Here is a 13,667-nt window from a genome sequence, read left to right on the forward strand (position 1 = left end):
ATTTTCTCAATCTTGCTAAATATTAATTAATGTCTATTTCTACCCTCCTTTTTTATACTGTACAGTCTTTCTATTTGTAAAAAAACAAAAAAGATAATTCTGTCAAATTGTTCTTGCTAGAGTATTTATTGTTATCTTTCCACTGGTTCAAAGAGAAAAATAAATACACGTTATTTGAAATCCTGTTATCTTGTTTTGCCCTTATGTTCATCGGTCCTGATGGTCCTCTTACCATTCCACTGCGCACTAATATACATTTACTGGGATTTTATTGGTAATTAGTCTTCATTTACATTAGAGTTACCTCTTAAGTGACGTTATAAATTGGTAGCACAGTGTCATACAGTCGTACGTACAAAAACTATACGCAACAGTTGCCTCACTCATTAAAAGTGTTCAATTGTTAGTTTTTCTGTATTAAAATCACACACTCCATGAACCTTCTACACTGTCATAGCAGGCAGAGAGGTGATACTCCGACATGGCGCATCCCAGGTGGCGGATAGGGAGGTTCTCACTGGATTACCGGCAGATTTGAGCGAAACAAAATAGCTCTCGCGGACCAAACACACTCCACAATTTCATTCATCATCATACTATATTTAATTAATCACCTTTCCAGATCACATCTGGAATTGTAAATCCTGACCACAGTCAGAACATTGATCAATGATCAGATGATGATGATGATGCTTGTTGTTTAGGGGCCTATCATCTAAGGTCATCGGCCCATAATGGTACGAGATAGACGACATGAGATAATAATTGATTTTTACAACTTATCCATTGACTAGAATTTAAAATAAATGGTGAAGAAAAATGATTATGAGATTAAAACAATCAGCGGATCTAATTTGCAATGCCTTATTTTCTAATAAAAGTATAGAAAATAGAGGTGATAATGGAATAAGGCATTGCCTGGAAGTACAGATATATATATAATTCATGTTAGAAGTTAAAATAACACATTAAAATTTGCAAACACGAACTAAAATAGAGTAAATGGAAAAAAGCACAGTTAAAACAAATACAGCAAGACAAAGGACATTATTACACACAATAAAAAAGACTACTATCCCTCATAAAACGAATGACAAGGTCTGCTGACTGCTCGTCATCTTGAAGGATGAGGGAGATGGTACTCGGGAGTGTTAGCCTGAGGCGCAGATCAACCAGGTCCACATACTCCGTAAGGATGTGTACCAGAGATGATCGCCGTAACTACACACCGGAGAGGGTTCTGCTTTCAATAAATGGGAGTGCATTAGTATGCCGTGGCCGATCCGAAGACGACATAATACCACTGCTTCCCTCCGAGAAGCCCGAAGGGAAGTCCTCCATACCTTCGTTGTACCTGGCCTGTCACTCCTACTCCCAATGGGACATAACCAAATGTCTCAGCTGAGAGTGAATATCATTTGCTGGAACCTTGTAAGGCAACAGGGGGCAGTGTAACTGCCTCCTTGGCAGCCTTATCTGCTAACTCACTTCCCTCTATACCCATGTGGCTTGAGAGCCACATAAACGTGATTCTGGTGCCAGCATCCGAACACCCAGCCAGATCTGCTGCACCAGAGGGTGCCGAGGAAAACCGGTATCAATAGACTGTAGCGAGCTCAAGGAGTCAGTACACAGAAGAAGGTGTCGGCACTCATCGGACAGTGCATACCGCAGAGCTTCACAGATAGCATAGAGCTCTGCTGTGTACACACTACAGGTTTCTGGGAGAGCAAAAAGAAACCTATCAGTGTCAACAATAAATGCACAGCCCACTTTTGTGTCTGTTCTCGAATAGGATACCGGCCAACAACAGACAGGAAGAGTCTCCGATAAATCGAAGGTCCGTGTTTTCCTTCGGGCCAGCGTGCAGATCCAGGATTATTTCAGGTTGTCGTATTATCCACGGTGGTACCCCACTTGGTTGTCTGACAAGGGAAGGAAACAAAGGTTCATCAAACAATCTGTGACTGCTATCCAAGTGCATTCCAACCGGCCACATTGCTCGAGGATAAGCAGCGTACAGCCGACGGTGTCCATTGTTGAATACGCAAGGATAACTTGGGTGAAGTGGCATCTGTCTCAAATTTGCAACATACGACAGAAACATTTGCTGGCACCTCAGGTGTAAAGACAGCACACCAGATTCAGCAAGCAAGCTAGCAATGGGGCTTGTTCGAAAAGCTTCCATCACCAAGCTAACCCTGCTGTGGTGGATGCTGTTCAGTTTCGCAAGGACACTTGGTCTTGCTGAGCCATATGCTGCACTGCCGTAATCTAACCTGGATAAAATATGTGCCCTACAGAATCGTAGGAGCACCATGCAGTCAGCCCCCCAATTAGTGCTGCTCCGAAACTTCAAGATATTCAGCTTCTTGGTGCATTGCACTTTTAACTGCCGCACGTGTGACTCCCACAATAATTTGCTATAGGAAGGAGCCCAAGAAATCAGCAAGTGTCAACTATGGGAAGAGCGACATTTCCTACGTAAAGCTCAGGATGCGGGTGACGAGCGCCTTGCTGACAAAAGTGGACAACAGAGGTCTTTGCGGTGGAAAACCGAAAACTATGTTTTAAGGTCCACTGTTCCACTCTCCTAATATCTTGCTGTAATTGTCGCTCTGTGACTTCCATATTATATGAGCTATAGTGCAGAGCAAAATCGTACACATATAGCGACGGTATTACTGCTGAACCAGCAGCAGTGACAGTACAGTTTATGGCAATCGCGAACAGGGTGACACTAAGAACCGATCCCTGTGGGACTCCATTTTCTTGAACGTGGTATTGTCAATATGCCCTCCCTACTCAGACATGGAATAGATGGAGGAATACAAAATTTAATAATAATAATAATAATAATAATAATAATAATAATAATAATAATAATAATAATAATAATAATAATAATAATAATGTTATTTGCTTTACGTCCCATTAACTACTTTTACGGTCTTCGGAGAAGCCAAGGTGCCGGAATTTAGTCCCGCAGGAGTTCTTTTACGTGCCAGTAAATCTACTGACACGAGACTGTTGTGTTTGAGCACCTTCAAATACCACCGTACTGAGCCAGGATCAAACCTGCCAAGTTGGGGTTAGAAGGCCAGCGCCTTAACGGAATACAAAATTTGCAACAAATACCGGCATGTGATCTCAGAATCTCCATTGATGCAGGAATGAAAGGATACCATATCGCCACGTCAGAGGCCTTTTCTAAGTCAAAGAAAACAGCCCCAAATGATGTTCAAAGAAAACAGCCACCAAATGCTGTTTGTGGAGAAACGCATCCTGGATAGAACTCTCCAGGCATACTAAGTGGTCAGTGGTCGAGTGAGCGGCTCGAAAACCACATTGCTACTTGGAAAAAGTCCTTGTTTCTCCAGACACCACACAAGTCGGCGATTTACCATCCTCTCAAATAGCTAACGCAGGCAGTTTGTAAGACAAATAGGTCTGTAACTTCCTGCATACTTAGGACTTTTGTCAGGCTTAAGGACAGGAATGACTATGCCTCCTCGCCACTGAGATGGAAACTCACCCTCTATCCAGATTCAGTTGAACACATGAAGGAGATATAATAGACTATCCTCACTAAGGTGTTACAACATCTGGTTATGGACAGTGTCTGGCCCAGGAGAAGTGTCCTTGCAAAGTGCTTAGGAGCTGCAGAGTTCCCATTCTGTAAAGGGCACGTTATAGTCCTCTGAAGCTTGAGTGACAAAACTAAGGTGATGACGTTCTGCCTCCCACTTCAGAGCGAGGAAATAACGATGGTAATTCTTGGAGCCAGATACATTCGCGAAATGACTAGCGAGATGGTTAGCAATCGAGAGTGGTTCAGTGACGATACTGCCTGCATTGGAAATTTCCGGTACAGAAGATGATCCTTGGATACCCAAAATATGTCAAAGTTGGGTCCATACTTGAGATGATGGAGTATGGGATGTCACAGATGACACATATCTCTCCCACAAAGCTTTCTTACTTTGATGAATAAGAACTCGTGCCTTACCGCTGAGTTTTTAAAAAGTTACCGAGATGATCACAGTAGGCTGCCTACGGTAACGTTTAAGAGAACGATGGCATTCTTTGATAGCTGCTGCAATTTCTTCATTCCACCAAGACCTTTGGCAGGTCGATGACATTTCGAACCCATGCCCGAAATCATCCTACCTGAATGCCACCCACTCCGAACAGGGGTCTCTGTAGCCGAACCAATACCCACCTGGTCATAGCCTGGGGTCCGATGTTGGATGATGCCTAATACGGGATGACTGAGGCAATGAGCACTAAGACTCCCTTCCTCCAGTCACCCGCAATAGATGTACCCCATAACGTGTAAAGAGCACTAAGTATAGAGAAAAAATAAAAAATAATTAATAATGATATGTCCTCCTGGCATTCAGCTGTGCGGGGACCTGTGTTGTCAGGCGAATACTACTGCAAGGGTACATGACATTGCCACCCGCCAATCTCTGGGTGGTCACAAATGCGGGCTTTCGAGCGTAATCGCACACGTAAGAGGCCCATTTTCGAGCAGCACGCACATCAAAAATTTTGAATCGGTCTACAAATAACCTTCAAAAAACAATAAACATGATCTTTTAGTCGCCTTCTATGACAGGCAGGGATTACCTGTGAATGCATTCAGCCCCTCCCATCCATAGGAGGTCCAACACATGATATCAAACTGCAATCCATGTCCGCGCCAAGGTCGCTGCTTTCAGTCGCCTCTCACAACAGGCAGGGGGTACCGGGGGTGTATTCTACATGTGCGTCCCCCACCCACAGGGGGTGATCAATGATCAGACAACAACCAAACATGGAGAGTCTTCCAATGAAAGAATCCACCAGCTTGGACATACAACATCACAGACTCAAGAAAAGACACCACTCGGATACGGTGGGATGTCACTTAGAAGATCATGGCAAGTCGGAGCACTTGGAAACCCAACAGACAAACTGCAGACACAGACTTAAATTCAGTAAACGAGGGAAATTCTCTTTCTTTGCAACATTAAACAACTTAGAAACTTCATTCTGTTCCGTATTGAACTGGGATTACAGTAAAATGAAAATGGTTAAAGGTCCACTTTTCAATACAATGAATATTTATTGATGTGAGTGTATATCACATAACATTCAAAGAAGACTGTATTAGTTTCGACGCTCATTGCACGTTGGCTGATGATAATACCAATATAAATAGTCCGTTATTGGACATTATAAATTTTCCAGCTAACTCATTTCTGGTTGCCAGCATTTCGCCCTCGTGTGCTAGGTTGGGCTCATCAGTTGGTACCTAGCACACTTACCAAGACGCTGGCTTGTGCATACCGTGGAGGCCACTGCGTAGGCTACTTGGAGCCACCGGCAGTGTCACTGCACTATGAAAGACTGTCTCTTTACCAAAAATTGATAGCCAAGCTGGCTAGCAATTTTTGGTGGTGGCTCCAAGTAGCCTACGCAGTGGCCTCCACGGTATGCACTAGCCAGCGTCTTGGTAAGTGTGCTAGGTACCAACTGATGAGCCCAACCTAGCACACGAGGGTGAAACGCTGGCAACCAGGAATGAGTTAGCTGGAAAATTTATAATGTCCAATAACGGACCATTTATACTGGTATTATAAATTTACTCATCCGAGAGAAATATTTCAGATTCCCTATGGGAATCAACATCTATGTCATTTGGCTGATGATGATGCGCAATGAGCTTTGAAACTAGTACCAATCTTCTTTGAACGTTATGTGATATATAATCATATCAATAAATATTCATTGTATTGAAAAGGTGGACCTTTGACCATTTTCATTTTACTGTAACATTTAACAAACTTGATAATGAAAATTGGAAATTTGAAACACTTAACAGATGTAATGGATCAACACAGGATTCTAATAACAGCCCTTCAGGAACTTCAGATCACAGATCAGGACCCTCTTGAATCTGGAGAATATTGTCTTTACAAAGGACCTCCAGGAAAAAAAGAGTAATGAAGAATGTCCCCCAATTTGGAAAGGTATTTCTGGTCCATATCAGCCTATTAGATTCAGTGGAGGACTTCCATCAAATTCTCCAAAAACGGCAATGTTTATGATTAAAGTAGAGAACAAAATATAAACATTTATTAATGTCCATGCCCCAACATATAACAAAAACATGAAAAATAAAGAAAAACTGAAATATTTTGGGAAGAGCTTGACTAACTGATATCAAATATCCCTGGTAACTATGTTAAAATAATGCTTGGAAATTTCAATGCGAAAATTGGACAAGAAAGAAAGTATCACACAGTGGTAGGTAAATGGCCAACAAGAATGGTCAACGACTAATTGAATTTTGCATAGACCGTGGGCTTATTCTTGAAACCACAAGATTTAAGAGATAACCATATAAGTTAATGACCTGGAAATGCCCTAATGTTAAAATGGATGAGTTCCAGATAGACCACATAGCAATGGATACCACAAAGAAATCTATAATGTCAAAGTCCTTCGTGGGGTGGACATCGATTCAGACCACTATATTTCAAAGACACAACTAAAGTTAACTCAAAGAAAGAAATACAAATCACCGAAATCGACTAGAAGAAGGATACATGACTCTAGCTACTTAATAAATAATGCATTGTATTCAGAGACATCCAAAACAAATCTAAGAGACAAACTGGAAACGATTATTGATAAACTGAAAAGCATTGCCGAAGAAATTGCTCCTATTAGATGGAGAAAGAAACACACCTGGTGGAATGAGGAATGTGATATGGCAATACCGAAAAAGGCACAAAGCATGGCTAAATGACCAACAAAAGAAAACTGAAAAATCTCGAAAAGGAACTAACCACTGCTAGAAGACAAGCAGCCAAAGAAAGTGGAAGAACCAAAAGAGACCATCAAAAAGAAAATCTACACATCACAGATGAGTTATTCAAACAACATAAGACAAGGGACTATTACAGGACATTTAGACAATATCAAGTATACTCCACCCACACTCATGACGAAAAATAAACAAGAGAAACAAGCACACAATAATCAAGAGAATGCCAAAATTCTAGCTGATCACTTCAAAGAATTACTAAATACTGAGGAACCAAAAGAATACTTATAATTTGAGCCTTATCCAAAAAAACAAAACACTTCTAGAAAAGGTTATAGAGAATCAAGTGGTGTTTTTTTTTTCTATTTGCTTTACGTCGCACCGACACAGATAGGTCTAATGGCGACGATGGGACAGGGAAGGGCTAGGAGTGGGAAGGAAGCGGCTGTGGCCTTAATTAAGGTACAGCCCCAGCATTTGCCTGGTGTGAATCAAGTGGTTGAAGAGCTGTGGAAGAATGCAAATAAATAAACACTTCAAAACCTCCACAAACACTTCATAAACATCTGGGATTATGATAAACTGCCTGCAGAATGGAACACAGCTATAATTAATCCAATACACAAAAAGGGTGATAGACTGGATCCAAATAATTACCAGGGGATTTCTCTACTTGATACCACACACAAGATCCTGTCTAGAATTATCCTAACAAGAATTCAGGAACAACTGGACCAACAACTTGGAGAATATCAGGGAGGATTTCGATCAGGAAGAAGTTGTCCAGATCAAATCATCAGTCTTAAGTGGATCATGAAACATCAAAGAGTGGGAAACAAAAAGTTAGTCATCACTTTTGTTGACTTCAAGAAAGCGTATGTCAGTATCCATCGTGAGTCATTACTTAAAATCCTCACGGAATTTGGATTACACCGGAAACTTATAAACCTTATTGGAATTACCATTAAGAACACTAAATCAAAAGTTAAATTCAGAGGGGAGTTGTATGAATCATTTGAAATCTGGACTGGACTTCAACAGGGTGACGGTCTCTCACCATTACTATTTAACTGCACACTGGAGAAAATCATGCGAGAGTGGATTAAGAAATGCCAACCAAACATCAAGATTGGCAAAAATATCAAACTCAATTGCATGGCATTTGCAGATGACCTTGCGCTGCTTGCAAAATAGTGTGGAAGAGGCTAAACACCAAACTGAAGAACTCGAAAAAAAATAGCAGCAAAAGTTGGACTACAAATCTCATTTGAAAAGATGGAAATGATGCCATCCTTCAAGGTTGAAACACCAACTATCACACTGAATTATAACAAACAAATTAAGATTTTAAGTAAATTCAGTTATCTCGGTGAGATTATTACTTGGAACTTACACGAGAAAGTACCAGTAGAAAATAGGACAACTAAACTGAAAGATGCACAACTTACCACTTGGCCAACCTACAAGAAGAAATTTCTCTCGATAAATGCAAAATTCAAACACTACAACTCTGTTATAAAACCTGAAGCAACCTATGCTAGTGAAACACAATTCAACTTGAACACCAAATCAACAACAGATAAATTAAAGAAGACAGAAATAAGAATCCATAGAACAATCATAAACCAAAAACACCAGGAAACTGAGTCAATAACAGACACAATGCAGAAAAGGAGGGTTGCATTTCTGCCACATATCAAGACTACCAGAAACCAGAGTACTGAAATATCTTTTGAACTTTTGGAAAAGTAAAACCAAGAATAATTGGTTCAAAGAAGTCCAAGATGATTTAGATGAGTTAGGCTTGACAATGCAGCAAATTGAAGACTGAGAAGAAAAGAGGATCCCGAAAAACAAAGACTTGAGACCTAAACTAAAAAACCTTTACACGCAAACAGTACACCATAACTGACGAAGAAAGGGCAGCCAGGTTGGAAAGAATGAAGAAGTTCTGGGAGCAGAAGAAACATAAGCCAAATTTGTAGCTAATACTCTTAAGACTTAAATGTATATGAATTAATTAAAGTGCTCCAATGTGAGCGCAAAATAACTGTTTTTAATATCACAGACTTTTACAATGTGCTTAGTGCAGAGGATGTGAAACCTGTGTATGGTATACTTACCCTCAGAGCTACAGAAACTTCAAATTTGACTCTTGAAAAATCAAGTTTCATTACGTATTCTTCACTGGAGTATTCTATAAAAAATGTGTATTCATGAAATATTTCTAAAGATTGACTAGATAAAATTACTTTACTTCTCAAATTACAGGTACTTGAACTTTGTTTACTTATTGACACACACAAAACACTAAAAATCACAACACCTTTAAGACAATGACAATCTTTTATCAGCAATATTGCAGTCATTCCTGATACAGATGAAAAACAAGATTCAATGATCAGCATTGCAGCCTTTGATTCAGAGGATCTTGCATTCATTTCCCAGCCACATTTGGTTTAATTCCTCCACCTCGTGGATTAGGTGTTTGTGTTTGTCCCAATACATCTCTCTTCATATTCACATAACATACTCTAGTACTAATCAGCACAGAAACATGCAATAGTGAAAACTCTCCACAGAAGGTTGGCGTCAGTAAAGACATCTGATCACAAAACAAGGCCAAATCCACGTGTGACACAGTTTGTACTCACAACCCCACCAACGTGTGGGGAAAAACGGCAGAAGAAGAAGATTAAGTACAAAAAGTAATCGTTAGAAAATGGGAATTTTACCATTTTGTCATGAAAATGTTTCTATATCCTTCTTGTTGTATTATTAATGTCTGGGAGGGGATGGGATGAGAAATTCAGTGAACTTTCAATTTGTGAATGGTGGGAAGACTGTCATGGACAGAACATTTAAGGTTAGACATTGATCTTACTTCTCAGGACTTCACAATGTTAGTATCTTTCAGGTTCAAAATCCAAAGAATGATACTTAGCCCACGTTAACAGGAACAGCAGACAGTAGTACAAGCCATGAGAGATAACAGTGATAAGAAGTCCAAGAATAGAAAGGATAGAATACTACAAGAAGGTGAAAGAAGCCAGAATTAACAACAATAGGTAATGTTAGTACTCAAAAAAGTGGGTTTACATATAACAGAAGGACTGACTACATTATGACCTTGTTTAATGAAGCTTTCATGACATTAGAAAAAGCCTTTCATGAACAACCTTAACACACATTTCCTATTAATATGATCACATTGAAGGCCTCTGAAAGAGTAACACGAAATTGATTTTATTGAATTATTAAAAAAAAAATCATCAATGTGTGCATTTAACTGTAGAAAGGAAGCTTTCAAGTAAAGACGAATGTCATCAGTCACTTCTATTATTAGCACAAGAGTCACTGCATCAACACTTGAAAAATGATAAAAGCATTATAAGAAGATCTGAAATATTATATTTCTCTGTAAAGATTATACAGTTTTATACAACATATTATACACTTTTAAAATACTGATGTATATGCACATATATTGCATAGCAACACTGCAGTAAATAAACTTTCCAGATGATAGGAAGAATGTGATAGTAAAGTTAATACTGTACAGAAAACAATTATAGCTCAAACTGTACAGGACCATGTTCCAGGTATTACAGTTTTCATCCATAGCTGTTATGAGTAGTTGAAAAATAGTACTAACCCATAACATGTCGTCTTAAGTTTCATGATTATGTGAAATACTAGCTCTTCTGAGAACCATTTCAAGAACTGTACTGGTTCATCACACTTTCTCTCTCTCTCCCCCTCTCTCATCACTATGCCACTGTCTTTTAGAATCATTAATACATTGGCCATGCAGTTAGAGTCGCGCAGCTGTGAGCTTGTATTCAGAAGATAGTGGATTTGAATCTGACTGTTGGCAGCCCTGAAGAGGGTCTTCCGCGGTTTCACATTTGCGCGCCAGGTAAACGTCGGGGCTGTACCTTAAATAAAGCCATGGCCACTTCCTTCTCACTCCTAGCACTTTCCTATCCCAATTCTCATCTTTAGAAATGGTACATATAGTTTTCACGGAACCCGCGGATAAACAACATAAAATACCTTCATATCGGAAAAAATCTTATCTAGTGTTTCCATATTTCTGTTGAATAGCTTTTATTTATGCATTAAGTAGTATGTTTTCTCGCTAAACACATTCTTTTTCCTTGTCCCTGCAGAAACGTCTTACCAAGGTTTTACTGTCTATGACTGTTCCTTGCAGGACAACTTTAGGTCACGCTTTGAGTACAGTACAAAAGGAATACCTTAGTTACTGTCACTGCCTGTGAAATCCGCAACCCACTGAGTGGTGGCGGGTGGATCAGGCATGGACATTATTTTAGTATTTTTAACCTACCTATATGTTCATTCATTTTAATTGCTACTATCTATTTTAAACACTTTTATATAAATACTAGCTGATGTACCCGTGCTTCGCTACGGAATTCTACATTGTATACAGAATTCTAGTTTAGGTAGTGTACACGTTGCGAGCAAGATTGTATTAGATTGCATAGCTCTTAACGTTACCCTAGAAATGTGACGGAGAAGTCACCAAACGTCTCTCCTCGTATGGAGACTGGGTTAGGGAATATTCATTGTAACGGTGTCCGACTCGTTGGCTGAATGGTCAGTGCACTGACCTTCGGTTCAGAGGGTCCGGGTTCGATTCCCGGCTGGGTCGGGGATTTTAACCTCCATTGGTTAATACCAATGGCCCGGAGGCTGGGTGTTTGTGCTGTCCCCAACATCCCTGCAACTCACACACCACACATAACACTATCCTCCACCACAGTAACACGCAGTTACCTATACATGGCAGATGCCGCCCACCCTCATCGGAGGGTCTGCCTTACAAGGGCTGCACTCGGCTAGAAATAGCCACACGAAATTATTATTGTAACGGTAGGCCCTCTTGCCTACCATCAGTCACAATGAAGTTGGGGAGCATTATAATGGCAGACACTCACTCTCCACCTGCCTTTTCACACCCTCAGAAATACTGTCTTAGTGGTTTTTCCCAACTGAAATGATCATAGGTCGTTACAATGACGTCAGTAGGAATGACACGCTTAAAAGAAATGTTTTCATATGAAATATTTGATCAAATGAAAAACCACGCATTTTCTCACTTTTAACGAACAGTACTACGCTGCTGATCTAATAGTTCAAAGTTCCAGAGCTGGAATGACCAAGTCGCAGACAGCCTTAAACAGTGAACACTCTTCGCCTTTTTTTCGGCAAGAGGGGGTGGGGGAGGGGAATCCCAGGGCAAAAACTATGCCCTTTTACTAATCTGTTTCCTAGGAATACCCGATAAATCGGAAAATCTCAATTCATTACACTGGCGGCAGAAAGAACTATCTGACTTGGAGGCAAATTCTTCCTCCAAGCCAGAGGAGAAAGCCCCTCTTCACTGCTAATTTGGAATGAAATGAATGTAGATTTAATAAAAGTAAAGCTGAAGAAGCTTTTATTAAGAAACGGCTCTTTGCAGGATTGAATTTTGAATTATTTAGTGAATTGTGGTACTATAATTTGGAATAGACCTAAATTATAATTCTAGACCAGGTACTACTACTACTAAGTGATCCTCTGCCTTAAATGAATGCACTACTCATTCAAAACAGCTCGTCATTATCAGGATATGCATGATCCAGAGCAATGGAATGCTAAAGAAGAAAGTTTTCTAAGTCCCCAGCTATTTCCTGTCGATATTCAGTTAGGCTGTTATACTCGGTACGCAGCAGTAATCCCATCTATTGGAGTTAAGTGGCAGCATAAAACAAATAACATCACAACAAACAATGGTTAATATGTTATTGTTGATGAATGTTATGCGTTTTCGCTATTGTAGGCCTTCACATTTAGTTTTCTTCTGACTCTGAAATACTACTCTTATCATAGTCGGTACGGTAAAACGGAATAAAACATAAGTTAACGGAAATTGTATTCTCTCTAACGTTTGCTATGCAGTACTTTTCGATAGGACCAATAACATACTGTAGGTATTTAAAAATTACATTTTAGGTGCCTTCCCCTAAACTACAATTTCATCCAGGATGAATAAAATTGTTTATAGCTTAGACTGTAGTTTCTTATTCCCCGACTCTATGTACCGATTTTCATTCAATTCTGTTAACCCATTTTCTCCTGGCGCGGCGTTAATATGGACTTAGCAACAAAAATACAAATTCATTAATATTTCTACCATAACCGATACGGTAAACATGTATGAGACATAAATGTTTGGAAAGTTAATTCTATATAACTATAGTTATGTAATATTTATCGATAGGACCACTATTAACATAAATATTTGAAAATCAAATTTCAGGCCTTCCCCTAAACTACCATTTCACTCAGCGTGAATAAAATGATTTACAGCCTAGATTGTAGTGGTTCATCCCCTGACTTTACATACTGATTTTTATTAAATTATCTTTGGCCGTTTTCTCGTGATGCGTGTACATACATACAAACAAACAAACAAACAAACAAACAGACAGACAGAAATTACAGAAAAGTAAAAAGTGCATTTCCTTGTTACTGTGGACGACCGATACAGAAATACCATTCTTTTCAAATTCTGAGCAATGTACAGACAAAACTCTTATTTTATATATATAGATGCTGATTTCAGTTTATTTTACTAATTTTATCCTGCATTTTTGTGATAATTTATTACAGTTGTTTATAGTATTATTATTATTATTATTATTATTATTATTATTATTATTATTATTATTATTATTTAAATAACTTCATTTACCACCTGAGGGAAGCCTAGTAAATTGCACCCACTCTTAAGATAGAGTTGATGCTATTGCTGAGATGATACTGATGTAACTGAATT

This window comes from Anabrus simplex, chromosome 3 (genome assembly GCF_040414725.1).
Source record: "Anabrus simplex isolate iqAnaSimp1 chromosome 3, ASM4041472v1, whole genome shotgun sequence".
Taxonomy (NCBI): Eukaryota; Metazoa; Arthropoda; class Insecta; order Orthoptera; family Tettigoniidae; genus Anabrus; species Anabrus simplex.